Source organism: Bubalus bubalis, chromosome 18, assembly GCF_019923935.1.
Source record: "Bubalus bubalis isolate 160015118507 breed Murrah chromosome 18, NDDB_SH_1, whole genome shotgun sequence".
Taxonomy (NCBI): domain Eukaryota; kingdom Metazoa; phylum Chordata; class Mammalia; order Artiodactyla; family Bovidae; genus Bubalus; species Bubalus bubalis.
The window spans coordinates 22,127,478-22,154,875 of record NC_059174.1 but is presented as its reverse complement, the minus strand read 5'-3'; the positions used below and the strand labels follow the sequence as shown (position 1 = coordinate 22,154,875).

General features: G+C 44.9%; 1 long non-coding RNA gene across 3 annotated transcripts; it reads left to right on the top strand.

The window, feature by feature from the left end:
* The first annotated feature begins 1,079 nt into the window (after positions 1–1,079).
* Positions 1,080–27,398, top strand: LOC123330365. 3 transcript variants are annotated; one of them, XR_006546230.2, is made up of 4 exons: positions 1,080–2,474; positions 3,847–3,943; positions 12,214–12,411; positions 26,008–27,398. It is a non-coding gene; the product is annotated as an uncharacterized LOC123330365 (long non-coding RNA). The 3 variants fall into 3 exon arrangements; XR_006546229.2 differs by lacking the exon at positions 12,214–12,411 and having other exon boundaries at positions 1,091–2,474; XR_006546228.2 differs by lacking the exons at positions 12,214–12,411; positions 26,008–27,398 and adding an exon at positions 5,062–5,508 and having other exon boundaries at positions 1,092–2,474.

Genomic DNA, 27,398 nt, shown 5'->3' with positions numbered 1-27,398 from the left:
AGCCACTTTAGAGTAAAACAGGTCCGAAACCAATCAGGCTGTGTTTTTCCTGGGTAGGTGGCTTTGAGCCTCAATTTGTTTTCTGTGAATTGGGGACAATGAATTTCTGAGAGTTATTGGGAGACATGAGCACAGTGACTGGTCCACGACATTATTCTCCTTATCGATAACATTGTTCCCCTCCCCGATCTTCCAACACCCACATCTCACATTCCAATTCAAACTGCTTCCTAACAGAGGAGATGAAATGAGATCTCTCTCCTGGCCTTGCCTGCTTAATGATATCAGAACATGTCAAGATCCCTTTGATCACAAGTGACAGCCACCCAAGTCAAACTGGCCTAAGCAAAGTAGGAATTTACCTGTTCATCTAATCAATTCTTTTAGGGGTGATATCGCTTTATGGCTTTCAGGTATGGCTGGATCCAGGGGCCTTTGTACTATCATTAAGACTTTGTTCTTCTACCTTAACTTCTTTAGTCTGTTTTTCTCTGCTTCAACCATACTATCTGCACAATTGGTTCTTGGCAGCTTCTTAAGCCAGCGATCTCTGCATTAAAATAAAGGCTCTATTTTTCCAAATAGTTATAGAAGTTCTGAAACCAATAACTGGCCAGGATGATGGGATGCTCTAATTGACCTGGAGACAAATGGACTAAATCACTGGGCAGGGGTGCCTCTCCCTGAGGAAACTGGAATTGTATTAATGAAAGAAAAGGAAGTGCTGCTGAGGCATAAACAACAGAGGTATATGATCAACCTCTTGAAAAGAAGGAAACATCAAGAAATGAAGGAATTCCCAGATTTCCATGTAGAGGCTGAAGAATATGCCCTACTCTCTCCAGTACTTGTCATGAGATACGAAATAGAAGGAGGAAACAGAATCAAATTCCTACAAGAGTATAATACCCACCAACAAGAATTACAATTTTACTCCTGAGAAACCAAAACCTTAAACTAAGACTTCTAGAAGGGAAAATGTATTGGTCAAACCCATATCAAAGGAAGGCAAGAAAAAAAGAAGGGAAAGGGAAGAAAAAGCATCATTATGCACATGGGCCATCAGGTTTGGGGTGGCCAGATTCTGTTTTTCTGGGGCCTATTAAAATGTTTGATTCAGAATTAAATCCTATTTTCTGGGGCCTATAGGATTTAATTCTGAATGCTACAGAATTCAAAAAGAAAACCACGAAATTGAATAGGTGTTCAATTAAAATGTCTGCAAAACTTAATACTATGTCAACTTCATTGATGGCTAAATTTAGTATTCATAAAAATTTCATTAATTGGACACCAGTTTGAAGGGTAGGTCTTTCTCTCCACAGGAATTCCTAGGTGCATGTGATGATTGCCAGGAAGTCTTAGCCACTGTCAATAAAACGAGGTACCCATGGCCAAGTCATTGCAACGGCAAAAGGATTTTTAAAGATCTTGTCAGCAGAGACTTCCCTGGTGGTCCAGTGGTTAGGACCTCACCATCCAGTGCAGGGGGCTCAGGTTCGATCCCTGGTGGGGGAACTAAGATCCCACATGCCACGGGCCTACGGAGCCCTTGTGGGCAGCTAGGACCCCGTGCAGCCAAAAATAAATAAATACATATTTTTTTAATATCATGTCAACAGTCTTAGTGACGATGAGAGAGGTAGGTACATTTGAATACGTGTGATGTGATAGGGGGAGTCTCCAAAAGTAGGGGTGCCCACGTGTCAAAATAGCACAGCACTTGGGACACCTTGGGGCCAGGGAGGCAGCATTCAGGGGAATTCTGCTCGGTACCATCCCCCAGTCCCCTTCGGGTGGCCCAAGTCCTGCCCGGCTCCCAGCACCTCCTTGGCTAAGCCCTTACCTCTCTTTTAAGTTTCTATCATAGCAACAGCCCCAGGGCCAGATCCCTAATTGCCAGCTTCTTCTAAGTGCCAGGAAAAAAAAAAAAAACCTCTCCAGCCCTCCCCCCACTCTGCAACACAAGCCCAGGGGGTCAGGCAGGTTCAAAAGGTGAAATAAATGAATCTTTACACATTATAAGGACCCAAGCAACATTCTCTGTGGCATTAGTGCCTGAAATGGCAGCAAGTAAAAGCAGGTGTGCTGAGCGCCCTGTCAGCTAACGACACTGATAAGCCTGCCATGCCCGGTTCTGCTTCATTTCAAACAGACTGCTGGAAAAAAAAGGAGGGGAAAGCCAGAGCAGAAATAATTGCTGGAGCTTCCAGTGAGCTGAGGGCCTGCAGGCAGAGATCAACGCTCCTGATTTCATCCTCTTCCTTTTATTTCTATAACCTTAAACGTTCTGCTATTATAAAAGTCATCATGTCAGCTTTCTCCCCAGCCTCTCCGGCTGCCCATTTTCAAATTGTATCAATTGGTAAGGCTTTGGGGCTGTAGGATTTTCATCTTGATTTATGGTTCCTGTGCTTTTAAAGATGAAGCAAACTCAACTAGCCTGACTCAGGCATGGAGCCACGCTGTCCTGGGTATGTGTTCAGAATCAGACCCTCCCCAAATGGTTTTAGGAACAAGGGAAGGCTTGGTGTCTGTCTCTTCTTTTCTTTCTTTAAAAATAATAGATAATTAAAGCACGTGGCAAATGGATAGCATTTGTCAAGAGTCTCTGGTTAAAGTGGGTGGAGGGGAAGTCTTTGATTCTTAGCAGTAATTTGGGTCTGGGGCAGCAAGCTTTCAGTTCATGAGGCTATTGATAAACTGTTGATGACCACTGGCTCCAAAACTGGGAAAGTCAGAAATAAAAGGATGTGCAGACAGAGCGGGGACCTAGCAGTGGGTTTCCTTCTGAACCACCACTTTCTAAGTAAAGAAAGAAAGGGGCCAAAAAACAAGGGCTCAGCTGGTCTTTTTAACCAGAGGAGTGCATACATGGCAAGGAATAAGTAAATTAAAAAATACAAGCCCAAACTGCCGATTTTGGAAAGTCCACAGACTTGCTTTCTAAGTACATGTGGCGGGGTCCCCAGAGAGTGAGTTACTAAGATGTTGGCGTGCGTCCTGGGAGGGCTGCAGAGCAAACAGTCACTTCCACAGCCCTCTTCACGCACTGCCCATCGGGAACACTGGCCTAAATGAGCTACTTGGCTTGGTCACGTAGAAACGTGTGCCCAGGTTCCACCTGTTACTCAACACCCCCACCAGGGCAGCAGGCAGTAACTAAGAAAGGAAACAGGAGGAGAAAGAAGGGGTTACAACAGATGCAGAACCAGGAGTTGACTTCTCCATCAGGCTCCCACCCAGCATCTTTGGAGCAGGTTTGGAGCTGGGGGTGAGCTGGGTGCAGTGCAGTTGAAGCAGGAGGAAGACTGCTGTGGATGAATCTAGAAATCGTGGGTCAGACTCAGGGGCCGGTGGCCCAGATGCAGCCTAACACAGGTCTAAATTAATCAGACACCTGCACTGCGCATTTATCAATGGGACTCTTGGGGTGGAGGTGGCAAAGACGCACGAGGCCCCATCTATGAATTTCCCCAGGAAGGATGATGGCAGCTCCCTGTAGTCCCTTCCCTAATTCTTTCCAATTAATCTCAGCGTGCAGATTACAGGCCTATCGAGTTACAGCATTGCCTTTCAGAGCCTCCAAGAATCATTCTTTCCCGAGACTTTAAGCTTCTTTCAAAGGCTGCTAACAAGGGAGGTGGCTCTCCAAGGCCCAGGTAAAGCTGTGACAAGAAATAAACCTCAGTGTTGAAGGAGAGAGAGAAAGGGAGAGGGGGGAGGTTGGGGAGAGAGAGAAAGAAAAAGGGAATGCTAATTGCTCCAGGGATGCTGACAGCTTTGACAGAAGGTGTCTTCATTGAGAAATTGCGATCTGAAGCTCCCCCCTCCTTGTTCCTTCAGAAACCGGAGGAGTGAGGCATGGGGGAGCCTGACAGGAAGTGAGGATTCTGGGACTTCAAATACACACATTAGAAAAAACAAGCAACATCTGCAAACAGTAAGTACTTATTTATATTTTATGGAGTGTGTGCTTGGGATTCTGACAGGTTTTTAAACAGAGACCATATTAGGCCCACTCAGAGGCGAGAATGTCCCTTTTAAAAATGCATTACCCGGCTGCTCGGGCAGGTCGGCCGGGGCTCCGCTGGCCTCAGGTGAGCCCTGACCCCTCCCGACCTGGTCTAACAAAACACACATGCGGGGCTTCGAGATGGAACCGTTTAGGGCCCCTCTCTCAAGGTCAGCGCAGGCGGGCGCTGGAGGGTTAGTATTCAGCAGGCTTCTCCCTCAGCTGACAGAGCCGCTTTGAACTTTTCCCTTTTGAACAAATCGGAAGGGAAACCGCCAAGAAGCAAGTGCTGGGAATCATAGCAAAGAGTGTGCGGCAACTAAATAAATAAGCCGCAAATAAATAAATAAGTGGCCAGCCGTGCGTCCCTGGGAAAATAAAAGCCTCCTTCTCAGATTTCCAGTGTTCCCGTGCATGGGGTGCCTACGAGAAACTTTAAAATGAAAACAATAGGAGAAACCTGCTATCTTTTTTTATTTTTTCCCTCCCCCTCTGAAGGATGAACCCTTTATTTTTGACAACAAATAAGAAGCAGTTGGCAGGTATGGTGTGCTGTGCACCATGAAATATTTAGTAAGGCAATAACGACTCCCCGGACAGCTTAAGAAAACCATGATTCTACTCAGAGAGAAAGGCACGAACAAACAGAGGGGGGAAAATACAAAGAAAGATAAAGGAAGCCCTTTCATCCGGACTTCCTGTCCAATAAGGCAGCCAGGCTTGATCCATATGTTTTGAGAAAAATCAAAGTGTCACAACTATCCAAAATGTCAATAGCTCCGGTAAGGAATATTGTCTAACATTTTCTATTACACCGTTCAAGAATTTGCCTCCCAGCGCAATTTGGAAGAAAAAACTCTTTTATTTCGAAAACACTCAAAGAAAAGAGAGGAGGAGGGGGAGGGAAAAAAATCAGAACAAGGCGCGTTTCAGTGTGGTGTGTAATACAATAATGCTCTGGGCTCCCAGACCATCCTGAAAGCCGATCCTTTGATGAAAGTGAGTTCTTCTCCACACCTCTCATAGGTTCTGTTCTTTCATCGCAGACACTCTTGCAAAGGCACTTCCTGGACAGTGGCATGTAACGGAGCAATCTCCATGCAGTGGGAAACCAGAGACACCAAACTTTTAGCACCCTTAATATTTGGTTTCCCTTGTAGTTCAGCTGGCAAAGAACCTGCTTGCAATGCAGGAGACCCGGGTTCGATTCCTGGGTTGGGAAGATCCCCTGGAGAAGGAAATGGCAACTCACTCCAGTATTCTTGCCTGGAGAATCCCAAGGACAGAGGGGCCTGGTAGACTGCAGTCCATGGGGTCGCAAGAGTTGGACACAACTTAGCGGCTAAACCACAACCACAATATTGGTTAATTCTGCATCATGATTTCAGAATTGATTCTGGAAGACTCTTCTGGCTCCTCTACACCCTAGGTGCCTGGGCCATTGGGTGACCTACTTTATTTAGAAGGGGATGGGGGAAAGGACCCTGACATAGAAGCAGACAATTGATGCCTGCCTTGGCAACATGTAAACAAAATCCACACACCTTGCCCTGGGGATCACCTTGGCAGTATCTAGTTTGACAGAATTTGCCATTCAGCATCTCCCGGACCGGGCGCCTCAACCTGCTAGAAATTCTAGAGGGAAAAATCACACCTGAATGACTGCTGTCTGTGGCCTGTGGAATCCTAAATAGAATGAAGCAGGCCTCCGACAATCAATATTACTGACATATTAATCTCTGTGAATAAACCGTTGTGCACTTTAAGGCTGTCCCAGTCCTCCCAAATAATCGTTTAAATGCAGTGGAGGCCCTTGTGCCAGTGTGTGGGTAGTTTTCCTGGTCATCTGCCTGTGGGTAGCACTCAGATTGTCCAGAGGGATTTGATTTCCTAAAATAAAATCATATAGGAGGCTTGACCTTACTCCCTGAATCCCCTCTCTGCTAGGACTTTCCCTCTGCTTCAAAACAAACATTTGCAAATGCTGAGAAGATGCCTTTAACCTACTTGACAGGAGGAATACAGATAAGGGCAAGTGGTGGTTGTCCACAGTTTTGCCCAAACTCAGAGTTTATCAGGGCTTCCCAGGAGGCTCAGTGGTAAAGAATCCACCTGCCATGCAGGAGACACGAGTTCAATCCCTGGGTCGGGAAAATCCTCTGGAGGAGGAAATGGCTACCCACTCCAGTATTCTTGCCTGGACACTCCCATGGTCAGAGCAGCCTGGCGGGCTACAGTCCATGGGGCTGCAAAAGAGTTGGACACTACTTTGCAAATAAACAACAAGAACAGGGTTTATCAGGAATAGTTTGGAAGCATGAGGCCATGTCAAGGTTTCAAAATTCTAGCCTTTTTTTCCTTAAGGAATGGGAAGGGCACACAATACATCTAAGAATTCCCCAAGATTCCTAAATTTGTGGGTGGAGGGACTCATATCCAGGGCTAAAATTCACCCAATGGACACCAGTAGTAAATATTGGGATATTTTGAACTAGCTGATAAAGAGTCATTTTCTCCCAAGCCCTCTGCTGCCCATTGCCCTGGCCTTTTCCTAGAACCTCTTCCCTTCCCTTAATTCAGCACCTAAAGGGTTAACAGCTGGCAAAGCAGGAGAACCTCCAGGACATCTCTGCCACGAGCTGGTTGGTGGAGGGCCACTGCCCACCCCACACCTGTGTTAGATATTTTGATATCACCCGAGCTTAGCTCTAGCACATCCATTGCCCAGTCTGAGGTCACTCAGCCTTGGCGAGTTCCTGCAGAATTTCTTCAGGAGAACAAGTGAAACAGCAGACAGGCAAAGCTTTTCTGAGCTCTCACCTCCCTGGGACCAGGTCTCTGACTGCCCTCCATCTGAGCCATGGGTAGAGGTTTCAGAACCCTCATATACATAGGGAAACCAGGCAAACTTCTACTGAGTCTTTCCCAAGTCACGAGCAGTAAACAGCAGTAGAAATCAACAGCCACAAGGGTATAATTGTCATTAGTATGTAAATTTTAAAAGCTCAGTCAAAAATATCAATACCTCCCACTTAATTTATTACTATATAAAGATGGATGGTAGTGAAACATAGCATTGATTTTCAGAGCCCTTTAAAAGAAAAAAACAGCTAGGAAGAAAATAGTCAAAGACAACTTAACACAAAATGCTGTGTCTCTGAATTAATCATTGTGCTTTTTTAAACACACACATGCTTCCCCAAACCCTGTACCAACAGCCTGTGTGGTTCGATCTTACTCGATTGCCTTTTCTGAAAATGAAGAAAACGGCATAGACCATTTACGTAAAGAGTGCTCTCAGAATGGATTAGAGGTAAAGACGGGCAAGCATTTTTACTGTATCGACAGCAAACCATTAGGCAGCCACACTCCAGCCTGGCCACTGAGAGGAAATCGAAGAGAATAGTTGCCTGGCTGGGCTGGGCAGGGCAGCCTGTCAGCTCCCCATCCCCGGCCGGCTGGGCTGTCACCGTTCCTCCTCCCCCTGCCTGCTATAATTACACCATCACCCTCATATTTACCAAAGTGTTAGTAGAAATAGTCATGACCACTAGATAAATAAGTGAATTCATCACCATCAGGTTTAAAACTGTTCCAGGGAGCCCGTAAGCCGGGAAGATGTGTTTGTGTCTGAAATGATGCGGCACTCAGAACATCATCGTTCGGTGTGCGGTTAAAGGATGGATCATGTCTCCACTTTTGACATTTGAAGGTGTTTGCATTTATCCAGAGGGAGAAGAGGGGTGGAGAGGAAAGATGGTGAGGGAGCAAAAAAGGAAAAGAGAGCTATAAAGATGTAGAGACGTATTGATTTGGAAAATGTCTGTGCCGTCAAGCCACTCATTTTGTTTTGTTTTTCGGGAACCGTGGCTCTGCGTCTTTGAACAGTCTCCTGATTAAAGCAAGTGAGCCTTTTCTGTAGCCTAGAGAGGGGTTACATCTCTCTACATCTCCTGGAGAGCTAAGATTTCCAAAAGAATAGGAATGCCCATGTTTTAAAGTAAGAAGATAAGGATATTACCTGCCTCGTATTTCCTGGATTCCAGAGTGCTCTCTCTTTCTCTCGCTCTGTTTGACAAACCCTGTGAACTATAGATTATTGTCTTGGGCTTTATTATGGCATCTGGGGAAACATTTTTTTTATAGAGATGTTCCACTCATAATCAGGCTACAAGCCAAGAGCAGTACCTCACATTCATCAGACTAGAAATATGCACCGTTAGAAGAAACATTTTGTGAAGAGAACCCGTGTCTCCATTAAGGGCTGTTCAGCAGGAACCGTGCTATCAGGCTGATATTGCTAATTTATCGAGATGCTTCTCCTGTCTTGATCAGGGACATAGTTCTCCTCCTCAGTTTGCTTACAAAGTAGAACTGTGGTTCCCAATGAACATCCAGTTGCTGGCTGTCTTCTTGCTGTAATTGGATTTAATTCATTATCTTTCATTTCAATAAAATCACAGGAAAACACAAGGATGAAAACGTGTAGGCTAATTGCTTATGGAAATTCAAGCGCTGTCCTCGGTATAAATTTACCCCTTGCACGAAGAAGACACAGTTGTGTCATTATCCTGGAATTTTTACAACAATATGTAATTATAGACAGGAGCAGGTGTAATTAGCCAGTCTTTCCACAAAGCAGGTAGCATTCTTGGTTAAATATTTACAGCTGCGCAAACAGCCAGTAATAATGAGAGTTTTCTCAGCCACACGTTACAGAGCATCCAACAAATATTATGAAAAGTGGTCATTATCAGCCAGGCAAGCGCCGCTTTGCCTTTTTGCTGGTAAGAGATGCTTCTGTGCAGTTTGCAGGACAGGAATCCAGGCTGAATCGGCAGTGTAGTTTCAACAGGGATGAAAACACGGAAGATCACCTCTCCCCTTGCTGCTGCCGAGAGGAGCAATTAAAGCTGCATATTTAAAGATGACATCAGCTAGGACTCCTGCACACAGAGAGAGAAAGAGTCACATTTTTTTCCCCTTCTTTCTTCCCTCATTCCCTTTTCTGTCCAAAGGAAACCCACGGCAAACTGCCAGAGATGCCGAAAGCTGCAGGCTCGCAAACTCCAAACAGCTCACCAAGGGTCAGCCTGACCTGCAGCTGTCGCATGAAATAAAATCAATGCCACCCCCAGTTCTGTGCAAACACCCTCTGTGGCTCTTTATTACCAAATGATCTGAACTTTGACCCAACCTGAACAAAATTTAATATTTTCTCCCAAATATTTAAAAAATTCATTCTGGGGCGCGAGAGGAGTCAGGGAGTCTGTGAGCCGTAATTTGACATCTGAATTATTCTGAGGCTAATACGGAAAGCTATTCACAAGCTTATTTGGAGATGTGTCAATCAAGACATACTTCTGCAGGGAAGATGGACGCAGGCTTAGGATTGCAGATAGCTTTCGGGGAACCGCAAAATAAAAGGAAGACGAGCTCTGATGAATGTTACGTCTTCATTCTTGACGATGACATGTTTTTTTTTCCTTGAGTGAAGAGTACAAACCTAGGAGATAGGTATCCCAGGGATGTGTTTTTTCCACACCTGTAAAAACACTTTAACGTTTATTAAAAATGATAACCATAGACAACAAACACGGTGTCAAAACTCGCCTCTGCTAATTTCAACACGCTGATTAAGATTTTAAGCAACGCTTCTAAATTAGACTGTCAGGCCGCCATCCTCGAATGCAGGGTTGGGGTTCTGGTCTCACGCGGGATTGTTTGAGCCAGCAGCCTTTCTGCATGGATCGCCAGCCGGGCTGAGTGACTTTCAACGTTCTTTTCATTCATTTTCGATGAGATGGGGGTGAGTCAATTAGCCCCGATTGTCCGTGAGATGTGGCCCAAAATAAAGCGGCTGGGCTCTGATCTCCTCCTCCCCGAGGTATTTCCCAGCTGACAAGTAACAATGTTAATTACCCATTGTTGTGATCTGAAAGACACTGGAATTTTAATTATGTAAATTTGGAGCCATTTTGTTCAAAATCAGCAGACTGTTTTTACATAGAGGGAAATGTAGTCCCTGTTTGGAATCTCGGCACACTTAACTGCAAGGCCTGGGATGTGGCAGAGAAGAGTCAACTCCATCCTGGCCTGAGCGACCTGGGGATGACTTCTTTCCCAAGAGAAAAAGAAGAGGACATTATCTCTGACATCCCGTTTCTCCTGGCATCCTTCTTCGGAGGTTCTGACAGCCAGCTTGCTTGGCCATGTCTGCTATTGTAGAGGGTGTCTGTAATGGATGACTTTGCAGGAGGCAAACACCTCCAACTTCAATACCTGTGAGGGTTAAACTGTTACCAAACAGAAACTATGTCAAGCACCTCCAATAGATGCCTCCAAGAAGTTGGCAATGTTTCCTGCTAACTACTAACTCTACTTAGAAAAATTTTGCCAGCTGGAAAAATCAAATCAGAATCACAGTTCTTCTAGAAGATGTAGAGAATTCAGGAACCCTCCTCCCATTTTCTGGGAGAACTCTTTATTCCAGCATGATGTTCTCCATGGCTGTTCCTTTATCACTTCATCATCCCTTACATCCTTAGGGATCTGTCAGCCATCCAAGAGGTCCATGGTATCCAAGGAGAGCATGTGGGTGTTTATGGGGATCAAGCTGGACTTGATCTCGAGTTGGGCTTGCTCTCCCAGGGTTATAAGGTGGTGTCTCTCAGAGGCTTGGGAAAACTAACAGGATGGGGAGGGATCATGAAACTCAGCTAGGAAAGAACATTTTTATTATTATATTAAGATGCACAGTGATATATTATGACTATAATTTAAATCTATTGATTTTTAAAGATGAAATAGGGGACTTAAAAGAAAATGTTTCCCTGGAGTTTATTACCTAACACTTGCCTGTATCACATCCCAAACCTTGGGAGGCTGGGTGAAGGATGGTTCAAGTTTATTCTCCTTTGCTTTGGAAAGGCCTGGTATGCCTGGACCCTCAAAGAGTTTATGATCTGGTGCCTTTTTTCCTGCTTCCTAGTATGATAAAAATGGCCAGTAGCACTCATCCTAACTCCATGAATGTGACAATCAATCCAGACATTGCCAAATCACCCGGTGTAGGGATGGAGGCCACAAAACCACCTTTGGTTGAGAACCACTGCTCTAGATGGAGTTAAATATCTTTAACTTTTGCATGTTGTTCAGTTGCTAAGTCATGTCCAACTCTTTGCGACCCCATGGACTGCAGCATGCCAGGCTTCCCTGTACTTCAGTGTCTCCCAGAGTTTGCTCAAACTCATGTCCATTGAGTCTGTGATGCCATCAACCATCTCATTCTCTGTTGGCCCCTTTACCTCCTGCCATCAATCTTTCCCAGCATCAGGCTCTTCACCAATGAGTTGGCTCTTCTCATCGTATCGCCAAAATTTTGGAGCTTCAGCTTAATTCCTGCTACTGTGTATTTAATTACCAACCACACATGTGAATACAGACCATCTCTCAAATGTGATTGTAGTTCAGACCTCTCTCCCAAGTTTGGCCTTACTTATTGTCATGTAAAATCAGATCTTGGAGATCTCACACGTGCCTCAAACTCAACACCTTTAAACTGAACCTATTAATTCCTGGGCCCCTCAAAGCTGCCTCTCCTTTAGGTCCCCAGTCTCAGAAACAGCACCAGAAACCTGGGAGTCATCCACTATTACCCTCTTTTCTTTCAACCTCGACTTCGCTTCCCCCCACACACCCCTCCAACCCCCTACTAAGTCCTGTTGCTTCTAACTTCTGGCTTCTCCTACATCCTTCCACTGCTTCGCATTCTCAGTGGCCCCTTTCCTCCAAACCTGGCGACCTCAACCCCAGCGATGTATTCTTAAGGATCTGGTCGTGGTAATTCCCCTGCTTTTTATGACCCGCTAGTGGTTTCTCACTGCTCTTACCAGAAGGTCTGAATGCCCATCGTGGCTGGAGGCTGGCCTGACCTGGTCCTGGTGCCCTTGACAGACTCATCTCAAGCCGTGCTCCCTGGCCTTAGGGCAGCTCACTAAGTGTGGCCATTAGCCCTTCACACATTAGTTCTACCCACCAGGAATGCCTACTTCTGACTTAGTGGAACCCCCATTCATCCTTAAGGATTCACATTTTCCCTGAATTACATGTCACGATCCTCCTTCCACTCTCACCACCACTGTAACTTCCATTGTACTATTTTGTTTGCTTGCTTAATTATGGGTCTTCTCTGCTAGATTCTGAGCTCTGTGAGGACAGACAGCATGATGGCTTCATTCACCACTGTCTACACCTGCACCCTTGTCTACACCTGCATGCACTGTTCAGTATAGTAGCCACTGTTCCTTTGAAATGAGGCAAGTTGAATTCAGAAGGGCTGGAAGAGTCAAAGAAACACTGGATTTCAAAGATGTAGAACGAAGACAACGTAAAAGGTATTGTGATATTTCAGATCCATTGGTTAAATAAAATAGTAAGTCTATCACCGGTTTTGTTTACTTTTCTCAATGTGTGTGTGTGTGTGTGTGTGCTTAGTCGGTCATTCCTGTCTGACTCTTTGTGACCCCATGGACTGTAGCCTGCCAGGCTCCTCTGTCCATGGGGATTCTCCAGGCAAGAATACTGGAGTGGGTTGCCATGCCCTCCTCCAAGGGATCTTCCCAACTCAGGGATCAAGTCCAGGTCTCCCACATTGCAGGTGGAATCTTTATCATCTGAGCCACCAGGGAATCCCCAAAATACTGGAGTGGGTAGCCTAACCTTTCTCCAGGGGATCTTCCTGACCCAGGAATCGAACCAGGGTCTCCTGCATTGCAGGCAGATTCTTTACCAGCTGAACTACCAGGGAAACCCATGTGGCTACTAGGCTTCAATGTTTCAATGTGACTAGTAAGAAATATAAATTTACTGATGTGGCCCACATTGTGTTTCTGTTGGACAGCACTAGTCTAGATCCAGCACAATATAGGATGTAGAATAGGGGTTTATTTTTGTCTGTCTTAATAAATACAATGAGCAAATTCATCCTCCAGGCACATGATCTGAAATGCCAATCAGATCTTGTCACTCTGCTACTTAAAATCTTTCAGGAGATTCAAAAAGGAATCCAAGCTCCTCACCACCAACTGCAAGGTCCTTCCACACCCAGTTCCCGCCCGGGTTCCAGCTTCAAGTCTCACAGCCCACAGAACTTTCATGTTTGTGTATAGGCTGTTCCCTCTGTCCTTCCATTACCTCTCTGCCCAGCTCTCTCCAACTGCTCTGTAAGTTCATCTCCAAGAAGCCATCCTCAAGCCCCATGGGATGGGCAAGGGGCTCCGTTGTATTACAAGTCATCCGTTCACTGTTAACTCCCGAGGATCTATCAGTGAGCAGAAGAGATGCTTCTTGTCCTCTGGGAGCTTACAGGTCAGACTCTAGGGAACCGCGTCTCTCATCTCTGAAGCCCCATACTTAGCCCAGAGTTTGATATACAGCACAGGCTTCATAAATGTTTTTATAGATAACGAAATACTGTACACCCCACCGCCTCGGGTCTCGCACGAAAGCATTTCTCGGCAGGTGTGCTCCATTCAGGCCCCAGCCTGGGGTGCTCACCTTCTTCCTGGCTGCTGCCCCCAGGGGAGAGAGGCCGGCTCAGCCAGGGCCTTACCGGTTAGGCCAGCATTTGCTCAGAGATTACTGGGCCCCTTCCAGAAGAGGATTACCCTGCATCCAGACCCACCGGGCGTGGGAACAGCCCTCCAAATATTTGCAGAGAGTTCCTGACCTTTCCCTCCTGTCCCACAGCCCCCCCAGGGCAGGCACGTGAGCCGTGCCTGGGGTGACCCCGCAGCTCCAAGCTTGCCCTTCCCCCTTCCTCCCTGCCATTCCTTTGGTATTCAGACCAGGTCTGGCTGCAAGGGCAGTGTCTCTGCTTAGCCACCTTTCATATTAAATAAGGATGCCGATGCTCCCTGCTGTTGACTCTGCTAAGACCATTCATGCCCTGGGTGGCATCACTAATTTGTGCTCTTGAAGCAAACTGCTGTCACAGGAGCCCTGGCTGGGAAGATATTGCTTATATTAAAGATCAGGCTGGAGGAGGAAGCCAGCCCTGACCTGCTCCAGGGCAGCTCCGGGAAAGAGGAGCCCATGATTGAACATATGGAACCAGACACAGGAGGTGGAGAGAGGGCCTCTGACTGCTGGAAGTTCCAAATTTCCCCCCACTTCCCCATATCAAGATGAGCCACTCAACTAGTCCAAAGATACTGCATGAGGTCCTCCGCAATGATGGGGTTCTCCCTGCAGGCTGAGCCAAGAGGACAGGGCAAAATGGTCACTGCTGACCAAGAGACAAAAAAAAAAAATAGAAGATGAAACAGGCCTAGCAGAGTCTCAGACAGCCACCTCCCATCCTTTCCAGGCTGCAGGTTGAGCCGAAGGAGCCGAGCGGCTTCCATGGTGGAAAGGAGACCCCAGAGTTCCTGCAGCCGTAGGAACCATGGTGCCCAATAACATGCTGAACAGCCAGTTAAACGTGGATGGCAGAGAAAACACACCATTTTTAAACAACTTTTTGGTGATACCTTTGATGTATAAAAATCATATATATCTCTGGCAGATATACACTACTATGCAAAAGAGATAAACAAGGTCCTGCTGTATAGCACAAGGAAATACTCAGTATCTTGTAGTAACCAATAACGAAAAAGAATATGAAAAAGAATGTATATACATATAGAAGCATAACTGAACCACTCTGCTGTACACCAGAAACTATTACATTGGAAATCAATAATACTTCTATTTAAAAAAAATATATAAAAATACTAAAGATTATGTATATTTAAGATGTACAACTCGATGTTTTGATATATGTTGTTGTTTAGTCACTAAGTCGTGTCCAACTCGTCTGCGACCCCATGGACTATATAGCCTGCCAGGCTTCTCTGTCCACAGGATTTTCCAGGCAAGAATACTGGAGGGGGATTGCTATTTTCCTCTCTAGGGGATCTTACTGACCTCGGGATCAGACCTACATCTCCTGCATTGGCAGGCAGATTCTTTACTGCTGAGCCATCAGGGAAGCCCTTCATATATGTGGACATTGTGAAAAGATCATTGTAATCAAGCTAAATAACATATTTGTCACCTCACAGAGTTTTCATTTGTGTGTCTGTGTTGAGATACAAATGAAGTCTATCCTGTTAGCAAGTTTCAAATAGGCAATACTGTATTGTTGACTATCATCACCATGCCATTAATTAGATCCCCAGAACTCATAACATCCTGTATAACTCAAACACCATACCCTTTGGTCAAAAGAAATAGTGGTGTGTTTTTACAATGAAATATGATTCAGCCCTAAAAAAGAAGGACATCTGCTGTGTGTGACGACATGGATAAACCTAGAAGGCATTATGTGGAATAAGCCAGACACAGAAAGACAAATGCTGTACGATCTCACCTATATGTAGAATTTAAAATAGTCAGGCTCACAGAAGCCTAGAGTAGAGTGGTGGTTGCCAGAAGCGGGGGTGGTGGGTGGGGAGATAGAAATAAATAAAGAGGCATTAGTCAAAGAGCACATCATTTGTTTATATTGTGGTAAAATATGCAAAGGGGCTTCCCAGGTGGCTCAACAGTAAAGAATCCATCTGCAATGCAGGAGACGCAGGTTCGATCCCTGGGTTGGGAAGATCCCCTGGAGAAGGAAATGGCAACCCTCTCCAGTATTCTTGCCTGGAGAATCCCATGGATGGAGGAGTCTGGCAGGCTGACCATGGGAACACAAAGAGTTGGACATGACTTAGAGACTAAACCACCGCCACCGTACCTAAGGTAGTACTGGGGAGCTTTGCTATCTCCTCCACAAAATTGTCATGTGTCTCTGCTACACGGAAAAGGGGTTAATTGTAAATGGAGCCCTGGTTATTGGGAGAACTCCAGGCAGGTACTGGGGAGTAAAAAAAAATGGTTTATCTTGGGAGTTCCCTGGTGGCCTAATGGTTAGGATTTGGGGGTTTCACTCCCATGGTCCAGGTTCAGTCCCTGCTTGAGGAATTGAGATCCCACAAGCCTCAGGGCACAGGCATAAAAAGAAACATGATGTGTCTTGTTTCTCTACTAGGCAGGCAGGAGGGTTGTGCTGGAGACGAGGCCTAGACTCTGGTGTGAAGGATCCTCTTGTAGGCTCCCTATGCCAGTGGCTCCCCACTTTGGCATGCATGACTGACACCTCCTCAGGATGGTATAAAGTGCTGGCAGACACAACTTCCCTTGCCATGCCCACCTCCCACCCTTTCAGGCTGGCCTCCCAGAGCTTCTTGTAGAGAAACAACCATCGATACCCCTAGAAAAGAAAAGAGCACATTGAGGAGAAAGCAACCAACCTCTCCCAGGAGGACAGACACCAAACTGAGCTCCCTGAGGAGGGCAGGGCACCTGAAGAAGGAATGGTCTGAAGGAGAAGTAGGGAACTTCCCTGGTGGTCCAGTGGGCTTCCCTGGTGGCTCAGACAGTAAAGAATCCTGCCTGCGATGCGGGAGACCTGGGTTCAATCCCTCAGCCAGGAAGATGCCCTGGAGGAAACGGCAACCCACTCCAGTATTCTTGCCTGGAGAATTCCATGGACCGAGGAGCCTGGTGGGCTACAGTCCATGGGGTCACAAAGAGTCAGACATGATTCAGCAATTAACACTACTACTGGTGGTCCAGTGGTTGAGAATGTGCCTTCCAATGCTGGGGCCGTGGGTTTGATCCCTGCTCAGGGAACTAAGATCTCACATGCTGCGGAGCAACTAAGCCAGAGTGCCCAACTACTGAGTCTATACACCACGACTAGAGGGAACTCCCCGCACAGCCCCTCAACCGGGGATGAAGTCCCTGTGTGCCAAAACTAAGGCCCAACACGGCCAATAAATAAATAAAGGAGAAATAAACACTCCTTCACAAGGTAGCTGAGAAACTTCCAGTGCTCCCTAGGTCCAGAGGGGTTGGCAGAAAGAAATGAACAGGTACTAGAAGGACGTGGGCCTAATTTTAATGACAGAGCTATGCCCCAGGTGAAGCTGGGCTGCCTTACCCAGGTCCCCCACCCACTCCAGAGGGCCTGCATTCAGTGACTAACAGCTGTGGCAGAGGGGTGGGGGCTTGGGGAGGGAGTGTTTAGGCCTAGCACCCTCAGCCCAGCTCAAGACTGATCTGAGGGGCCATCCCAGCCTCTCAGCTCCTGGGGGTTCCCCAAGGCCTCCACCTATGAGCCCAGCTACTCCCTCCCTCTCCTCCTGCAAGTGGCGATCCAAGGCACACAGCTTGTCACAGAGTCCCCCTGCTTTGGGGGAAACCCCACCTGCCTCACGAATGCTGGTCCCTCTTCCTCCACTTCCCTGCTACCTGTTAGCTCCCTGTCATCTCTCGGCTCCAGTGCCACTTCCTCCAGGAAGGCCCCTTGGACTGCCCCTCTTCCCCCTGCAGTCAGGGTCTTGCCATCATTGGCTTCCCTAGGACTCAGGTGTGCCTCTTGGGGACTTGATCTCAGTTTGTGATGATGGTGTTTATTGGGCGACTGTTGGAATCTTGCATTCACAGTCTTGCATCCCCTGTCCCCATGGGGACAGGGCCAGTGTCTGGTTTTGTCCACTGCATATCCTCACAGCCATCCCATGCCTGGATATATATGTTTGATCAACAAGGGTTCCTGGTAGTGACAGGAGTCAAAGCGCTGATCCAAGTGGTGTTTCCGGCCTTATGAAGACCCAACCTTGATTATTCCATGAGGCCAAATCCCCTCTTCTGTGAACACCCTTCATCAAAGGTGGGATTTCTCTTCTCATTGAAGAATAGCCCCATTACCAACCCACTGCCCCACCCACAATCAAGGGGAAGGGATTACCTTTTACCTTGGACCAAAGTGGGGTTTTCCCTCCAGGTATATGGGTCTCCTGTGTCTGGCCACCACACCCTCATGATGCCCAGCCCTGGGCTTGGTCCCAACACAGGTAGCTTGTTCTTCTTCCTTTGTTCACAGATTATAGGAGGGCTGGAAGCTGGAGGCCCCGCCAGGGCTGAGGGCTCAGCACCTCTCATAATGGGAGGTCAAATGAAATGAAAACCCGCCTCCCTTACCCCATCATCTGAATTCCTACATTGGCTATGACATGGCTAAGGGGAAAATATTGGATTTATTTTTATGAGTTAGTCATCACCCTAAGGCCCTTAAGAGGAACTGCGCGAAGTGAATCCATTCAGAAGGTCGGAAGGTCATCGCTAACTTGTAAAAATAAATCCAATATTTTTTGCTCTGTCTTATTAGATTTATATGATGCAGACATCTGAGGGAGGTTTTTTTTTTTTTTTTTAATGGTCATTTTCCAGTGCTATTTAGAGTATTTCTTCCTGGCCTCAACCAAATACCCATTCCATCTAGAGGTTTCCATTGATCATTTGGCCATCTGGCAATTTCTTGATTTAAAAAAAATTATTTTGAAATGCATACCTGAGAGTCTTCACTTCCCTCCCGTCCATCATTCCACCTCTACAGAGACCAGCACCAGTGTTTCTGAGCCTAAAGTTGTCAAACATGGAGGTTGGAAATAAATGAAACCATTTGATGGGTGATGCCCCTTGTGGCATAAAAAATTCACTTTTCATGTGGAAAAAAAGACAGTAAAGTAGGATCAATGGACCCACTGCCATCACTCAGGAAACCAGCTGTGCTATCCACATGCTTCTTTCCAAGTTCTCAGGCTGCTTCCGTCTTGGCCAGCATCTCTCAAGTGATAAGGAGGGCTTATCCCCAAGTGTCTATGGGGAAAGTTCACTGCCCTCCTGGATGTTTACTCAAGCTCCTTCCCCTTTTTCTCTCTCCTTCCTCACTGTCTGCACATTTACTTTCTCTAACCAGTTTGACACTTAATTATGACTATTTTCTGCACGCAAAGCCAGTTTCCCCTCTGTTTACCAGGGCTGCCATAAAGAGTACCACAGGCTGGGTGGCTTACACAAGACAAATCGATTTTATTCCAGCTATGGAGGCTGCAAGTCCAAGGTCAAGGTGTCAGCGGTTTTGGTTTCCTCTGTGGCATCTCTCCTTGGCTTGTGGGGTGGTGAGGAAGAGAGACTACCTCTTCTTTTACACATTGCCATCCTAGACCCAAGCATGCGACCTGAAACATAGACTATGCAGTCAATCTCTCTAGAATGATCATTTAACCAGCCAGATAATTTCTGGAAACATCAGATGAAAGCCAGTATGAAGCATGTTTTCTTACTTTGGGCCTTTGCAGAGCTTTAATGAGTGGATGTGCCTTAAGAAAGGCCGAGAGGGAGCTTCCTTGGAAACATATTTGTCTGGGACTATTGAGAGTCCCTTGGACTGCATGGAGTTCAAACCAGTCAATTCTAAAGGAAATCAACCCTGAATATTCATTGGAAGGACTGAAGCTGAATCTCCAATACTCTGGCCACCTGATGCAAAGAGCTGACTCATTGGAGAAGACCCTGGTGTTGGGAAAGATTGAAGGCAAAAGGAGAAGAGGGCAGTAGAGGATGAGATGGTTAGATAACATCACTGACTCAACAGACATGAACTCGAGCAAACTCCAGAAGACAGTGAAGGACAGGGAAGCCTGGCTTACTGCAGTCCATGAGGTCATAAAGAGCTGGACATGACTTAGCAACTGAACAACAATATTCCCAAATCCAGTTAATTGCCAAACTGAGATGTTCTTGTTCTCCTATGGGGTAGTTTTGTTTCTTTTTTGGGGGGGGGGGTTAATTTTTATAGATTAAGAGTTTCCTGTGCTGTGTGGAAGAACATTAAGAAGCAAATGAAGGGGCATAAACCTGATAAAAATGGACTTTGGGCAGACTGAGAAGCAGTTGCATAGACAGGGACCGGTGGAAAACCTGGAAACCTGAAGGACCTCAAAGCCTATTTGATGGAAATCCTGATGGAGAGTGTTGTCTCTAGAAGGCAACTGGTTGAATGTGTTTCAATTACATCAGCGGCAGGGAGAGAACAAAGCGTTTCAGAGGAAGTTGATTTGACTTGAATGTCCATCTACAGATGAATGGATAAAGATGTGATATATAATCACAATGAAATATTACTCAGCCATAAAAAAGAACAAAATAATGCCATTTGCAGCCACATGGTTGCAACTAGAGATTATCATACTAAGTGAAGTAAGTCAGAACGAGAAGGACAAAGACCGTATGATATCACTTATACGTGGAATTTAAAATAGGCCATAAATGAACCTATTTATGAAACAGAAATGGATTCATGTACATGGAAAACAGACTTGTGGTTGCCAAGGGAGGAGGGGTGGATTGGGAGGCTGACATTAGTGGCTGTAAGCTATTATATATGGAATGGATAGAAAACAAGGCCCTACTGTATAGCACAGAGAACTCTATTCAACATCCTATGATAAACCATAATGGAAAGAATATTTAAAAAAAAAAGAAAGTGAGAGTGAAAGTCACTCAGTTGGGTCCAACTCTTTGCGACCCCGTGGACTATACAGTCCATGGAATTCTCTAGGCCAGAATACTGGAGCGGGTAGCCTTTCTCCAGGGGATCTTCCCAACCCAGGGATCGAACCCAGGTCTCCTGAGTTGCAGATGGATTCTTTACCAGCTGAGCCACAAAGGAAGTTCCCCCCCCCAAAAAAAACCAGTGTGTGTGTATATATATGTGTGTATATATATATATAGCTGAATCACTTTGCTGTACAGTAGAAGTTAACACAACATTATAAATTAGCTATACTTCAATTTAAATATATCAGAGGATGTTGATTTGCATGGATTTGTCACTGGGTCCCCTGCAGATGTCTAAGGCAGGTAAATCTTCCAGGGACCCAGGAATGATCAGGAGTTGGGAAAGATGAGGAAAGAGGAGAGCCGGGAGAGCAGGGAATTCGGGGAGAGGGCAGAGCCATAGAGGCAGCCAGGGATGGGAAGCTGGGGCCCCAAGGAACCCTGAAGACGAGGGTCACAGTCATGCCCAAGCCTGACCCTGCTCCCTGGTACCACCAAATAAACACAACCTCATCCTTAAGAGGGGCTTCCCAGGTGGCTCAGTGGTAAAGAATTTGCCTGCCAATGCAGACGTCACAGGTTCGATCCCTGGGTCAGAAAGATCCCCTGGAGAAGAAAGTGGCAACCCACTCCAGTATTCTTGCTTGGGAAATCCCAACCCACTCCAGTATTCTTGCCTGGAAAATCCCATGGACAGAGCAGCCTGGCAGGGTCTATGGCCCATGGGGTCGCAGAAGAGTCAGACACAATTTAAGCAACTCAACCACAACAATATCCTTAGGAAGCTAAGTCCACCCTTCTCATTCTGGAAAAAGAGAGACAGGGAGAAAGAGAGACAGAGAGACAGCACAGCTCGCATCTCTCAGAGCTTCAATTTAGCCCTCCCTTTGATGAGCTGCTGGCACGATGTGCACAAAAAAACAAGGGCAATTTAAAACTTGGGAAACTCGGCTTTCAATAATTCCCCGCTAGGTTTCTGGCTGCAGAAGAGTAAATAACACAACGGCTACAAACGCTGGGAGCAAAATCGCCAATAACAGCTCCATGCTTATGATAACTTTCCCAATTTTCTGCAATCTCCACCGCTTCTCTCTTTACTTGGGTCTGTATCAGATTTTTTCCGCCCTTTATTGAACATCTGCCTTGGGAGCCACTGTCACAAAAAGTAATAAACACATCAATCCAAAAGAAAAAGAGAGGATTGTGCAATCCGAACTACTTAACCAATCAAATGGGGCAGCTGATGGAATGAAATGGGGAGGGTGGGTGAGAGCTTAGAGACCCACTTTCCAGAGATGGTATCCACCCGCGGCTGAAGATGTACCCAAACTGCACCGGGGCTGCCGAATAAGTTAATTGTATTTCCTAACTCTAATTATAGATTTCAATGTTTGTTGAGATTTCAAGCCCTGGGATTAATTTGTAAGTCTTTCATTCAGCCAAAATTTGACGGCTCTTGCTTCACCTCTGCCTCTGCCTCCTCCCAGATAACAAGAGAAAGATTTGTCTTGGAATAAAGATTTCCTTTTCTTAAGAAATAAACCCAAACAATCATATCACCTCTTAAATTTTTACCAGTGGATTCTGCAGACGTGTACAGGAGAGGGCAATTACGATGTTCGCTGTCCCTGAAGGTCCCCCCTCCCCACCCAAATAACAACAACAAAAAATGATGCCTGAAAGGGAAACAAAAGCAATTTATGTTTTCAGTTATCGTCCCAGAAATAGCCAAAGATTACTTGCATACCGAACAGACGAAATCAAATCTTTCACTACTGCTTAAAAAAAAAAAAATCCTATTACAAATTGCATTTAACTCAGGTGAGTATAGTTCGCTAGTTCTTATCCAATTGTAAATTAGACCAGGGTTGCCTGTTGGGAGAGAAAAGTGGCTTTTGAAACATGTCTTATTGACTGGGTATAAATTACCTGCAGCAGATTTGTGAAGCAAATTTGAAGCAAGTGATGCCTCCAGGCAATATTGTATTGATTGTAGATTGATATTCAGCTGATTTTAAGGTGAAAAATAAATATTGTTTTAGCAGCAATTTAATTAACAAATCATTGCAGAAACGGTAAGAATATTGTGTTGTCTAATACAGGGATTTCAGCTTTTTTTCTTTTTTAACAATTATCTGATAAGTGCTTAGTTTCCCATGTAGATTAATTGTCTTGAGTCATCGCTCCAAGTCTCTCTGTGAATCCGCATAAAGTTAAATAATGGTTATGGGCACTCTGCTCATTTTCCTTCAGACTCTAGAAGTGAGATTTTTCCCTGCTCCTGAATGAAATGAACAGGCTTCCCTTTAGCACTGGAAAAACCTGAGTTGTGCTGTTTTTAGCAGAGCCCTTGTGGTATATTTGGCTGGAGGAATTCGAGAGGCCCCAGCTGTCAGGCCAGCTCTGTCCTCAAGCCGTCATGTAACCTTGGGCAGATGACTTCTCCTAGGCGCCGTCCCCTCCCCATTCCTTCACGGAGTAGATCGTCTCTAAAGTGATGGTGTTCTGATAAACAAGCAGCTCTTAGCGGGGGAAGGCCCCTGACTGGCGGTGTTTGCCCATTCCCATGGTGTCAATACGCCCACTGCGCTGATTTCAAGCCTCAGGTTTGACATGACTGGACATATAGTTGGGATGATGTCTCAAGCCACCTTGAGTGAGTTCCAGCTTACCACTGCCCCTGAGATCCCTTCTAGTTCAAGAATTTCATCACTTTATGAATGTACTGGCTTTCAGAGAAGGAATAAAAACAAATTTTAAATGCACATACATAAGAAGAGAATTATACTTTTTATTTCTGATAATTCAGAAATTGTTTCAGAACCCTCCAGCATACCAGGGTCCTAATAATGAACATCCGTATGATTTCTCATGGAGAAGGATGCCCAGAATATCCAGTCTTTCTCATTTTGTTCTTTCAGGGGAGGGGGAACAGCAAGACAATAGCAAGATCATCTGATATTAAGATAACGTCTATAAGGATTCCCAGAAATCTTCCAATGAACTAATATTTTAAAGAATAACTTCTTTCTAGAGCCTATTATACAGAGTGCAGTAGGTCAGAAAGAGAGAAATAAATACCATATATTAACACATATATATGGAATGTAGAAAAATGGTACTGATGAACCTATTTGCAGGGCACAAATAGAGACACAGGCATAGAGGACAGACTTGTGGTCACAGTGGGGGGAAAGAGAGGGTGAATGAATTGAGAGAGTAGCATTGAAACATATATATTACCATATGCAGGAGAGATAGCTAGTAGGAAGTTGCTATATAACACAGGAAGCTCGACCCTGTGCTCTGACAACCTAGAGGGGTGGGATGGGGTGGGAGGTGGGAGGGAGGTACAAGAAGAAGGGGACATGTGTATACTTATGGCTCATTCACGTTGTTGTATGGCAGAAACCAACACAACAATTTAAAACAATTGTCCTTCAACTGAAAAGAAAAAAGAAAAAATATTTTCTTTCCCTCAATACCAAAGCATTATATATGCACTGAAGAGAATATAGGTGAAATCAGGAAAGAAAAAAAAAAGTTTAAATCTAAGTAGTTAGCTTCACACAGAGATTAACATATTGGTATATTATTATTCAGACTTCCCAGGTGACTCAGTGCTAAAGGATCCATCTGCTGATGCAGGAGACACGGGTTTGATTCCTGAGTCGGAAAGATCCCCTGGAGGAGGAAATGGCAACCCACTCCAGTATTCTTGCCTGGAGAATTCCACAGACAGAGGAGTCTGATGGGCTAGAGTCCATGAGGTCACAAAGAGTCAGACACTATTGAGAGATTAAGCATGCATATTATTATTCTGTTATTTCTCTCTCCTTTCTATTACACACACACTTACTTATACTATTTTTATCAAAAAATGGGATCAAACAAGGTTTTGTGACTTTTTACTTGCTTAACAATGAAAATATGCCCATGTAATAAAATAGTCCTGCTCTGTTTTGAAGGGCTGCATCACCAAGCTTTAACCAATCAATCGATCAGTCCTTTATTTTTAGATCTCTAGGCTGCTTCCAGTTGTATGCTAATGTAAGACCACTGTGTATTCAGCATTGTAGACTGAATCTTTGTACACTGCCATAATGATTGCATATGAATCAATTTCAAGAACAGGAGATGCTACATCTACTAATGTACTTGTTAAAAAAAAAAAAAAAAAAGATCAAACTTGTCACTGAAAGAAACCTGTTAGCATTAACTCCGTATGAGATCAGAGAAAACCCAGGATCTAGGGACAGCCTCAGATTGATTGAGTGATGTTACGTGGCTTTATTTTGTTTTCCCCGCAAGGCAGTGAGGAATCAGTAGAGTTGGTTGGAGTTGTTTTGTCTGTCACATATCACTGCCCTTCATAACGATGACCAGAGACATGGGGGGAGAGTTCAGGAGACCAGTTCTTCATCCCTCTTCCCATTTCAGAGGAGCTGCTTGAGAAGTACGTGGAGGAGACATTAACAAAAGCCCACAGAACCGTCCTTTCTTGGAGGAGAGGTGGCAGAGAGAGCCAGTCTCCTGCTAATGGGGCAGAGAAGGCACTGGACGCAGAAACTCCTGCAGGTCTTTAGAAACCCCTTTTCTCACCATGTAGACTTGCCGCAAGAAATAGACAACTTTAGAAAATGTCTAATTTGCTTTTTCAACAATATTCAAAGGACAATGAGTCCAGAAACTAGAGCAAGCTGGATGAAAAAGAAACAATCTGAGATAAGAGAAGAGTGAATAGAGAAAAAACACAATTGATTAATTAAAAACCATCATCTGAACAGCAGGTTGGATACTGCAGAAAATCAATTTAATGAGGTAAAAGACAAATTCAAGACATTTTCTATTATACACATGGGAAAGTCGGAGCGATACCGACTTATAGTGACAGAGAAAAATGATCAAAGATGTACTTGAAAAACTTAAGGGCTGCCACTAACAGAACAAAATTGGGGTCTGCCTTTCTAAAATTTTTTAATAAAAGAAAGAAATTAAACATTATATTTTTTAAAAAAAGAAGAGGAAAGCAAATAAGCCTAAAAGCAAAATGGAATAATAGAAAGCCGAATATTAGTCATAATATATAAATAGATTAACTATTAAATGCAAAACCAGATAAATGAGTTAACTCTATTAAATTCAGAGATTCTCAGAATTTTAAAAATGTTATTTAATTAGATAATCCTCAAACAAAAGGACTCAAAAGTATTAAATAAAGATAAAATTTGAATAATATAATAAGGTTGATTTAATATCAAATTATATTCCCTACAAAGGAAGACCATAGTCTTTAAATTTTTCCATAAAACATGTGCAAGAATGATCTTTTAGTTTCCAATATTGATTTTAATCAATTCCAAAAAACGTACTGAGCTCCCAACAGGTGGTTTTAAGACTGAAAATCAAGGCAACAATGATTTCCCCTTCATTCCCAAAATCCCCAAAGAAATTTTTGAAGACATCTAAGAATAAGAAACAATCTGCTGTTGTCCTAGGAAACTGAGAAGAATGCAATTCCGTGGACTCAAGTTTTAAAGAACTTCTGGAAGCTTCAGAAATAGGTTGAAAAACACTCCATCCAGTGACAAAGATCCTGCATTGAGTATCAGGCATGGAGGAACCCTGAGAAGAACCTGAACACTTCAAGGAGTCCAGGAGAACCTCTAATACCAGAAGGGCCACGCTAAGGATGAGGATGACCCAGAAGTAGCCAATGGAGGCATTTGAACACAGCCCTTTTTAAGATTCTAATGACAATCCAGCCACTACCAGTGATGGGTGGGGTCACCAGGGTGAAATTGATGTGCGCTTCCTGTCTCCTGGGCTCCCTGTGGTCCCCAGGCTCTGGCTCCTTGCCTTATAGATAGTGATGGGTGGTAAAGACCCAGGGAAAAGTCATCATTGTGTCATGCTTTTTCAAAGCATAAATTTTTCACAGCCCTTGTATGAAAAAAAAAAAAAAAAAAGCAGCATCTTCATTCTCAGATTCTAAAATGCTGAATTTAGAGATTTTTGTTTTCAAGTTGGAGGTGGGAGATGGGAACCAGAAGCCAAGCCATATCTTCATTTTGAAAGTGAAGCCAACCCAGTTTTCTCATTTTTCTTTCTGGTTTTTGTTTTTCCAGCGGGGGGGCGGGGGAAAAAAAAAATCTCTCTCTCTCTCTCTCTCTAGGAATGTCTTTTGAGTTCTTTCCCTAATTCATATCAAATAAAAATCAATTAGTCTCATGTTTTACAAAGTGCTTTGAGACATACATAATTTCATTTGCCCCTCAAACTCATGCTTGTAATTAGGTAGCCCAGGTATTATTGTGCCCATTAAACAGACGATCATTGGGAAAACTGAGGCCCAGAGAATTTAAGTGGCTTGCCCACAGTCATAGGGTGGCAGAGCTGACTCTCAAGTCCAGAACTTCTAAGAGTGGTATTCTTATTCCTTCACCAATGACCATAAAACGTTGACCTAATAGCCTTCATGAAGGAAAAGCCTTGGCGTCATTCATGGGAGCTGAGATGGTCCTAAAAGAGTGAACAGAATGAAGAGGAGCGGCTATTACACATGAAATTTTCTGTTGAGAGCTCGCCTTGGTCTTCGACTCATTCTCTTTAATTAATCGGGAGAGTAGTGGGAGCTGCCATCGCTCCTGCCTGGTCTATTCCCTGCCTCCTGGTCCACTCCTGGGAGCCTTGGAGGATGCAGCGGGCAGCCCATCACTCAAGCAGAAGCAGCCCAAGTGACTTCACTGCGGAGGGACCTGGAGATGGGTGGTCGGAGGCCCCAGGGAGGGAAGGTATCTGCCCTCTTAATGCAGATGAGGTCTCCAAACCTCTCCCGTGGGACTTGCCCGTGGCTGAGGACAAGGCTCTCTGAACTCTGGAGTTAGTC